At 38.1% G+C, this 9,807-nt stretch overlaps 1 pseudogene; it reads right to left on the minus strand.

Annotated features, from left to right (window-relative positions):
• Window positions 1-1,788: 1,788 nt before the first annotated feature.
• LOC149188995 (uncharacterized) lies at window positions 1,789-2,830 on the minus strand (annotated as a pseudogene).
• Window positions 2,831-9,807: the final 6,977 nt, after the last annotated feature.

Here is a 9,807-nt window from a genome sequence, read left to right on the forward strand (position 1 = left end):
CAATCTATTACCTTTGTTGAGAAGGGGGATTTATCTCATCTCCAAGTATAATATCACAGATTTCTGATTGGGTGAATGCTGATGTATTGACATTATCCTTCTTGGCATAATCATATAGTATAAGGTCTCTCAAAGCAACTTCCACTTTCATCCACTGATAATCATTAAGGCTAGGCCAAATTTGGTGTGGCTTAGTAACAATGGTCTTGTTTGGTTTCAACAACATCTTTACTTTTTGATTATTCACATGAAGGGCACGAAGGACCAATATAAAAAGAGAAAATTTTGTGTATGATGAGATAGTCTTTATCCAATCATTATTTTAGAGTTTCCAAATATAATTTTGTGAATAAGGGGATCTAATTGATTAGGAACTTAATTCTTTGTCTGGTGCATTATTTTTCAACTTTGCAAATGTTTGTGTTACTTCAACCTCGTTAGCATCAACAAAATCTATTGATTTGCAAGGAAGATAAGACTCACAACTATCCTTTTTGATCTCATCCTCACTTGTCATATATGTCTCTGCTAAAGCACTTGGGTCAAACTCCTATTCTTTGCAAGTATTTGTAGAATACATTTCCTTCTCTATGAAACATCCTTTTTCCTAGTTAGAACATTATTTATTGTTAGTTCCTTTCACGTCAATGTCAACCTCCATTGTAGGTTATAAATCTAGTGTTTTAAAAGCCTTTAGAGATTCTGTAAATGATTTTTTTATTTGTTTTAATGATCCTTGAATTTTACTTAACAGCTCAAATTTAGATTTACGAGACTCGCTTAATTCCTCAAAATATGTCTCCATGATTTCATGATCTAAGCTTGATGGGAAAATTGTGCAGTGGATAACGTCCAAAGGGTCAAATGGCTCTAATACCATTGTAACAAAAAAAATGTAGCTTATTGTACTTTAAAATGTAAAATACACAATGTATTGTAAATAATATTTTTATTAATAAGATGAATGTACAAGGATTTTTTTTTAGTGTTACAATGAAGGCCCGCTTATATACCTAGGTAGGTGCCCCTTCATGATTGGTCATGTCTTTTAGACATGTTGTTGGACACCTAATCCTCTAAGGGTTGGTGTGGAAGCTGAACAACCAAAAGGAGTCCAAGGGACCACTTGGAATATGAAACCAAGGGTCACTCCTATGTATTATAAATATGTATCATTGTGAATAAGAAATGCAATCTCATGTTTATCTTTCCTATTTTGTCTCCGCCATGTGTGTGTTTAACATGATATAAGAGCACCTTCCTAACCTGCTCAATCTTGTGTGAGCCACTCACTTTGTGGCATTTGTGTGCATTTAAGCTTTTCCATCTATTATTTTGTTGCCATTTTCAGCCTGGCATGAAAAACGCTCCTCCTCACTATGCACCTACTTTGACGCTCTGAAATTTTCCTGAAAACCTGGGCGCCCCTTTGCCAAAAATATGTTGGAGGAATTTGGTAAATTCAAGAATGTTTTTCTGACTAGCCGATCAAATCTGACATAATGTCTCCCTGTCACCTTTTTGAAGATTGTGACCTAATATGCGCATTGAATGCCATAGTCTGTGCGTTGGCTATGGATGGTATATATTGGTTGTTTGTGCTAAAATATGATTAAAAGATCTGCCTTAAAATTCATTGTATGTCATGAGAATTGGTTGGAATTTGAATTGTATGGTGAAGCTTATGGTCAGAGCTCTAAGTTGAAGCAATTATGTATTCTCTGTACATAAAATGGAGTGAGTCTGTACATCTTATGTGTTGAAGGAACAACATCCTGTCTACTGAGGTCAAGTCTGTGGAATTAAAGTGCATTGATGTGGATTGAGAGTGAGAGTGATACCTGTTTTAATCTTTGTCCAGAAATCTGCCCCATTGTTGTTGACTACATGGAGAGTACACAATATAAGAACTAGGCATAATCATCTACTCCGAAGGTCGTATTTCGCTTGATCTCCTCACCTATCCTTTTGTTTGGAGGGAATACCTTTGAGGTAAGGTGAGCTCAATACATGAACCTGATATTGTAGGAATTTAATGTGAGCTCAATATCTTCAAGAAGAACGGATGTCATATCGGTATTTCCAAATAGCAAGACGAGATGCTGCAATGCCTTAATGCGTTCACCTAGCTTCTCTTTACACACCTTCATCGGAACGCCTGTAGAAGTCGCATTGGAAGGCCCTGCTTGATCATTGCTTCTCTTGTTCAGTAGTACACTCTCCACCTCCATCAACAACATTCTTTTGCAAATTATTGTTACTCGAAGATGTGGAAGGAGAACTGGAGAGGCTGTCTCCGGACTTCTGTTGTTGGATGACAATAGGTTTAGGGTTTGCGCTAGTATAAGGCATGTCTAGTTTGTTCTTATTACTATGGAATGTTAGGATATTCAATGACTAAAAAGTAGCAGGAGCCTTAAGCAGGCCAGGAAGCTGAACAGGCGGAATTGATACTTTGTTAAGGCTTGAAATCCTTCCAGCTCGAGGTTAAGAGAATCATGTAACAAGGTGTTGGTAGGTTTGGCCAATCACTCTCCATAACACCATCCTCATCAATCTTTTGTTTTTCATGCTGCCACATAGCAAGTGTCAAATCTAGATCCTGTTGTAGCACCTTTTGCTCGGCTTGAAGAATTTTGACATGATGATACCAATCGCCTGTCTCTGCTAGAGATCCATAGTGTTGGCATTGTTGATTTAATTGCACATGAAGTTCAAAAAACTTTTGTTTCAATCTTGCTACACCTGCTTCAACAAGTGCTATTTCCTCTAGATCTACACGTGTCTTGGAATCCATACTGCGAGCACTAGAAAACTGTTCTGAAGACATGCTGAGTCCAATCTCCAATGCTATGATGAGATCTCTCTCAGCTTGTAATTTTTCTTGTACTCTTGCTACATCTTTCTCAAGTGCTAAGCGGCATTCATGCAAAGCTTGTTTCCTTCTCTCCAAACTGGCTTGTAGAATAGCATTTCCTTTGGCCTCCTTAGCATAAGTCATTTTTAGTCATCTCAAGCCTCTGAATTGCAAGTTCTTCTTCTCTAGAAGAATCAGTCAGCTCGGAAAATTGATTCTTTTTGTTCACAGAGTTTCGATTCCAAAGTGAAGGGTGCTTGATAATCGATACAAAACCATTTGATTTATTTATAGATTTGTCACTGCCTACACCAGGAGAAGTTCCAGAGCTAGAAACAACAAGTTTGGGACTTGTTGGAGGGGAGGCAAATGTTCCCCAAGGTAATATACTTCCACTAAGTGCACGGTCTCTACGATTATCATCTTCTGCTTCCACATAAGTGTCCCTAACTTCTTCTACTACACATTCTTGTCCAAAAGAACTCAATGACTCCAAATGTTTGTCAATTGAACTCACTTCTTCACTAACTGACTGCAATGCATCAACTGCATTAATGAATGCTCTATAATTACCAACAATGACCTCTTGCATTTTCTTTCTCAAGCGCTCTGCATCTAAATTGTATCCCTTGTGCTTCATTTGCCAAGGGGCAAATCCAGGGGCCATGGCTAGTTGAGGATTTGAAACCAATGACTCCATTACTTTGCAAAAAAATGTTAAATTTGAAGAATTATTGAATTTTGACCTTCCAAAAAGGGGCTTGACAAATCACTGCATTAAAGGTACTTCGTTGATTGTTTCAGAATATTCCTGATTCTAGCACTGGGTGAAGGTACTTGATTCTTTTGAAGCTTTAATTCTGCGATGAGAAATCAGTTCGCAGGGTTTGATCTAGCTTCCTTGGAATTAATTGTCTTTGATATCTTGATGACACAAACCAGGCTCTACTAGAATTGTCGACAAATTTCATTTGCAAAGAAAGTCAAAGATTGACTCTCTTTTCATAGTGTGAGTAGTTTGAATAATTTGAGAAGTAAGTAAATTGCAGTAGCAAGTCATTTGCTGCGTTGAAATTTATATGCGCTATCTGCTACAATGATTTGGTGATATTGGTATCTTGCTACTCATCTAATAGTTGTAGCTATTTATCAATTTATAAGAAAATTTGTAGTTGAAGATAACATCATTATATTGGTTTGAAATGGATTGAAAGGACGATGTATTGAAACTACTGAATAATTTAATACATTCCGTAGTTGATGAGATGGTTAAGAACAACAAAACCTCTCTTTACAATATTAAAATTTGTCTCCAAAATGCACAAGAGAATATTGAGTTTTTGCAGCTTGAGACGAAGCTACAACAAGAAGAGCTACAACACGGTAAGCATAATTCTATTCAGAACATTGAGATAAACTTCCATATTGTTGAAGTTCATTCAGATTTAGTACCCAATGAAGCAACAGTTGTACATGTAGATGAAAAAATTCAGTCTGCACTTCCCATGTCGGTCATCAAACCTTGGGAAGAGCTTGTCCATAATAAGCACATAACTGCTCTTGGATATGACAAGGATGTGTCCTTTCATATTCCAGATTACTCAAATCCCATCCAGTTTTAGAGTGCTGGATTCCTTCATGACAGTTCACCTTCAGCTGTTCCAGATTCTACCCGTCTCCCACAACAACATCAACAGATTGTGAAATTCCAACACTGTGACCAAGTTGGCCATATGAAAGATCACTGTTTTGATATTCATCCATGTAAGCGCTGTCATAAAACTAGTCATTCTTCAAACATATGCTTCAAAAACAAGCCTCCTACAAGAACAAAGATTCATCTTGGATGGACCGCTTCTTGGCAATGGGCATCAACAGCCAAGAAGATATTTCAGTCATATATATGAACTTGTTCTAGAGTATTGAACAATCTTGCAGTTGAGTTTTCTTCATCATCTCACCTTGTATTTGATAGGGGGAAATGATGGTCATCTACAAGCTTCAAAGCCACATCAAGTGAGCCTGAGCCACAACCTGCCATACCAGATTTAGAGTTGTAGCCAGAGACAAAGATGCCCCTGATCATGCCTTTAGTTGGTGATGCCTCTTCAAAGAATTGGGGACACTTCCTCTAGCAGAAGACTTCAACTTCTTTCTAGTTTTGGAAGAGTTTGAGGAATTGCATTAAGCATTCCAGAGTTGTTGGTCATCCTTAAACCATCACAGGTTGAGACCTCCCTTTCATGGTTGAAGGTTTCCCTCTTTAAAACATCAAGAGAACTTCCTCTAGGAGAAGACCTAAGCTTCATGCTAGACTTGGAAGAGTTCCAAGAATTGCACTAAGCATTCCAGTGTTGGTGGTCATCCTTAAACCACCTCCCTTATACCAACATTTCAGAGAGCACATTCAACCTAGTGCTGCCATGCATTTTTGCACGTTTTGTATTACAACACTCTTCTTGGACTCATACATAACCCTTTGGATTAAGGGTGGGAATGTTGGACACCTAATCCTCTAAGGGTTGGTGTGGAAGATGAACAACTAAAAGGAGTCCAAGGGACCACTTGGAATATGAAACCAAGGGTCACTCCTATGTATTATAAATATGTATCATTGTAAATAAGAAATGCAATCTCATGTTTATCTTTCCTATTTTGTCTCCGCCATTTGTGTGTTTAACGCATGTCTTTCCATTAAACTAATAACTATTTAAATAATCATTACTTTGATTATTTATTATTTATATTTACATTTATTTTATTTGTATTTTATATAAATTATATTCATAACAAATTTTCGGGTGCATCACATGGCTTCCTTTCGAACTTTCCTATGTTGTAAAAAAATGCATAATTTCAACTTTTCATTAGTCATGACAAAGGGAAATTTTGAAGTGAAATCTTGTGCACCTTCTCCTCATTGCATCAATTATCGTCAACCAAGCAACAAAAATCTACTGCATTTCTTGGATTTGATAAAGGACAGAATAAAATCCCATTTATTTCAAATAACTATTTAATACTTCAATGTTAGGTTGTCCATCAAACATGGGTATTTAAAGCTTCACTTCAACTCTCAAAGGAACATTAGAAGAAGAAGAAGGTGAATTTGTTTTATCTAATTCACTAGTTTCTTACCTTTGGTACTTTGTCTTCTTCTTGCTCTATATTTATTGAGTTTGATTCCTTAGCCTTTTGCACTTGCCATAATATAACCCACACTATATTCCTACATCCAAAACTATGTAAGATTTCTATGCTATTTGAAATTTTATGCTAACAAGAACAAGAACTCGATTCTATAGACTAATCATACTTGTGCCATTTGCAGGGAATATGGTTATTACACCCATCATTGCCCACAACTCCCTGGGTTGAAGAGGATGAAAGGTAGTGGGGGGCAAGGGGGGGAAAGAAAAAAACTATAGTAATCCAAAATCCTTTCCCCCATTAAGAAGTGGTAAATAAGTAGTAGTGGGAAGAAGTTCTCCTACAAACGTGGAACCGAGAGTATGGAACTCCACCAGGAAACAACCCTTCCACCTCGACTACTGCCACACCTATAGAACCTTTGAAAATCCCTCTATACACCATAGAAACCATCCCAAATATGGTCAAAGGAACTTTACGGTGAACTTGACAGAACTAAAATACCACTCACAACTATAGCATAGTCGATGACTTAGCTTAATCTCCTTCAGCTATGTCAGCATTGGAAGTTTTGCAAACATGCCCAACCTAATGGAAAGCCTTACTTTCCACATTAGGAGAAATCGACCCTACTGATTCTTGTTTAATGGTCTTTGACTTGGATAAAGCTACCCCATGTCTTCCATCATTCGTCACTTTTCAAATTCCAGTCTCAGTCCAGAATATCACCATTCACCATTGCATAGTCAATGAGGGAGCATCCACATGTATTATATCCAGAATAGTTTGGCAAAAACTTGGATCTCCTGAACTCAAACCATTTGACAACACTCCCATAATATACGATGGGAGCCCTTTTGTTACCGTAGGCCTATACCAATGAGTTCCAGTACAATTTACCGGTAAAACGATGCTCATTGACATAGAAGTGTTGGACACGCAGTTGCATTACAATATCCTTCTTGGAAGAATTTACTTGTATGAAATGAAAGAAGTGGAATCTTCCATATTGATGGAAATGATGTTCCCTCATGACGTAAAATCTTTACAATTGACAACTCATATACTATGAGAAGAAGACATTAACTTCCCTTGATGGTGTGCTACCTTTCATCGAATCTTCTCTCGAGTTGATCACAACCTATATTGAATTCAGACCTGGAAAATTTAAACCATCAATGCTCCTCGAGACATACCCTGGAGACCCACCTATGTTGGAGGATACTCCTACAGCCACAGGAGCCTTGGTATGAGTGATGAGTTCATCAAACACCCCTCAAGATTAGGAACCAATTCCAGATACCAACAACAATGAAATTGTTGATTCTACATTCTTACCATATGCTATCACCCAAACACCCTTCTTATACCCTCCACCTGGTTTTGTCTCACACCAAGTCATGGAATCACTCACATTTCCAAATATGGCTTTGGAGATACCGGTTTGGTACTTGGCCGCTTAGGCCATGTCGACAAACTCAAGTATTACCTCGACAGGTACCATTCATGTAGCCCCTCCTCAGGACAAGATGGTGCCAGAAATAGGGATAAGAAAAAAGGCAAGAAGGTGGAAGCTTCAAACGCTTCCTCCTTCAGGGTACCTCCACCCTGTGCTTTGTGTGAAGTAATCGGGAACCCTACCAATATATGTGTTGAGTTATATGAGTTAAAATCTCTTCTACATGCCCCAAAAAATTTTGTTGAACCCCCTCCACCTACTAGAGAAAATACCACACATGCACATAATAATCCATTGTGCACCAACCATGCATGCGTTATATGCATAGAGTAGTGTTACACTAAAAAATGTCACCATGGCTATTTACAGTTGGTATGGCTCTATCAACAGTCATACTACCCTCTTAAGCAAGTCTTATGCCTCTGCTATCCATGTCAAACTCCAAGAAAGAGAGAAAGTCTTTATAAATGTGTTTATCTCTGGGTACGCAGGTTCTCTCAAACCTTGCCTGCGGGTACGCACCTATTGTTCATGAGGTCCGCGTCCAAGGACGCTCTGTATCTAAAGGGGCAGGTGCGTCCCTCTGAAAAGGTTAAAATGCGCAAGTTTTATCTTAAAAAACTTACTTGTGGTCATTTCTAGAGCATTCTAGAAGGTTGTTTGATGTGTATTGAGCGCCTCCAGATGGTTCATGCACTCCTACCAAAGAGGAACTTATCCCATCAATAAGGGAGTGATCCCATCCAAAGAGGGGACTATCCCATTGATGGTGGACCTGATTAACTTCCTCTTGAACATTATAAATACAGGCATTGGGCTAGAAGGAGGGAGGTTGAAAGCTATACATTTCTAAGGGTAAATGTTGCAGGAATTAGGACTCCCATTTAGAAGCTTGTGAGGAGAGATTGCCATCTTTGCTTGTTCTATTTGGAAGTGGGTGAGCTTTGTCAAAGTAGAGGAAGACTCTTGTGGACCCTGGAAGGAGCTTGCACAACACCAAGGCTCAGGTTGTAATGGTTCCTTTTGATTACCTTTAATGCAAATTGGTCCATTCTTCTCAATAACTTGTTGTTTATGGGTTATTTCATGTACTCCTTGGTCTATATGTTGAATATGCTTTGTTTTATGTTATAATCAGGTGCTATTTAATTGTTTGACTGTTGGTGATTGCAGGTTTTGGAGAAAAGGAGGAGCTCATCCAGATCAACAAAGCTTGGATTTCTACAACAACGTTTGGACAAAGGTAAGAACGAAACACTTGATTTCTCATATTATAATGCATGTTTAGAGAAGGATAGCTCCAGTTTGTTTTGTTTGTCATTAGAATGTCTTAGACTTCTAGGAAGGTCGGTTGTGTCCGCACTCTTGACTGATTCCGTGTGACAAATTGGCGACTCCGCTGGGGATTCCATTAATGAGAAAAGTCTTTTCCTTTGTGTGAACTTTGCTTTGAGAAAATTGGTTTATTTTTCTGGTTTTGGCTCAGTGATTCTGTCTCTGGGTGGGTTAGCTTAGGATTAGTTTTATTTTGGTTTTTCTTGAGTTTTTCAGTAGGACGCACCCTCTGAGTGCTGCATAGTGCGTCCCTGGACGCACTTTTGCTGTGTGCACAGAGCGGGCCTGCACTTGTGCTAACGGGTTGCTTGCGTCCCCTGCCAAAATTTGAGAAAATTCCATTTTTTGCATTTTTTGCTCTTAGATTTTGTTTTTTCTTAGTTTTTTCTGCCCAGATTCATTAGTCCCTTGCCAAGAATCTTCACCTGAACTTGTTTCGATAGCATTGAGTGTTTTAGTGGATTTCATCGAAGTGTAAGCCCTAGGGTTTGATTTTGAGTAGGTCTTGTAGTGACTTTGGCGGTAGGAGTTGTCAAACCTTAGATCTCTCTGGTTTTGTCAACATTCTAAGAAGTCAGACCTGTCATAAAGTCTACCTGTGAGAGCAACTTACCATTGAGTTGTCTCTTGGGCCAATTTCGAAGTGCTTGTTATTTAAGTCTTGAATTCCATTTTACAAAAAGAACAAAAAGATTTGAGTTTTGTTTTGACTAGTCTTTTGATTCTGCATTAGCTGGTCCTTGATTTGATTTTGATCAAGTAAAACAACCTAGAATCATCTTTGTGAGCTTTTGCCTTGTTAAGTTTGCTTAGAGTAATCTCTCTTTTGATTTGCTTGTGAGTCAAGTTTTCATAGTTTTTGTAGCTTTTGAGATTGTTTTTTGTTAAGATAGGTTTATATGCTTTATTAAAAAGAGAAAATACAAAAAAATCTCCTTTGAAAAGTTTTGTTTCAAGTAGCTTTGAAAGTTTTGAAAGAAAAAGAGTTTTTCGTGCAAGTAAAGAG

The sequence above is a fragment of the Pinus tabuliformis genome, chromosome 3_1 (genome assembly GCF_031772625.1).
Source record: "Pinus tabuliformis cultivar Carrire ecotype Pingquan chromosome 3_1, CPIR1, whole genome shotgun sequence".
In the NCBI taxonomy this organism is placed as follows: Eukaryota; Viridiplantae; Streptophyta; class Pinopsida; order Pinales; family Pinaceae; genus Pinus; species Pinus tabuliformis.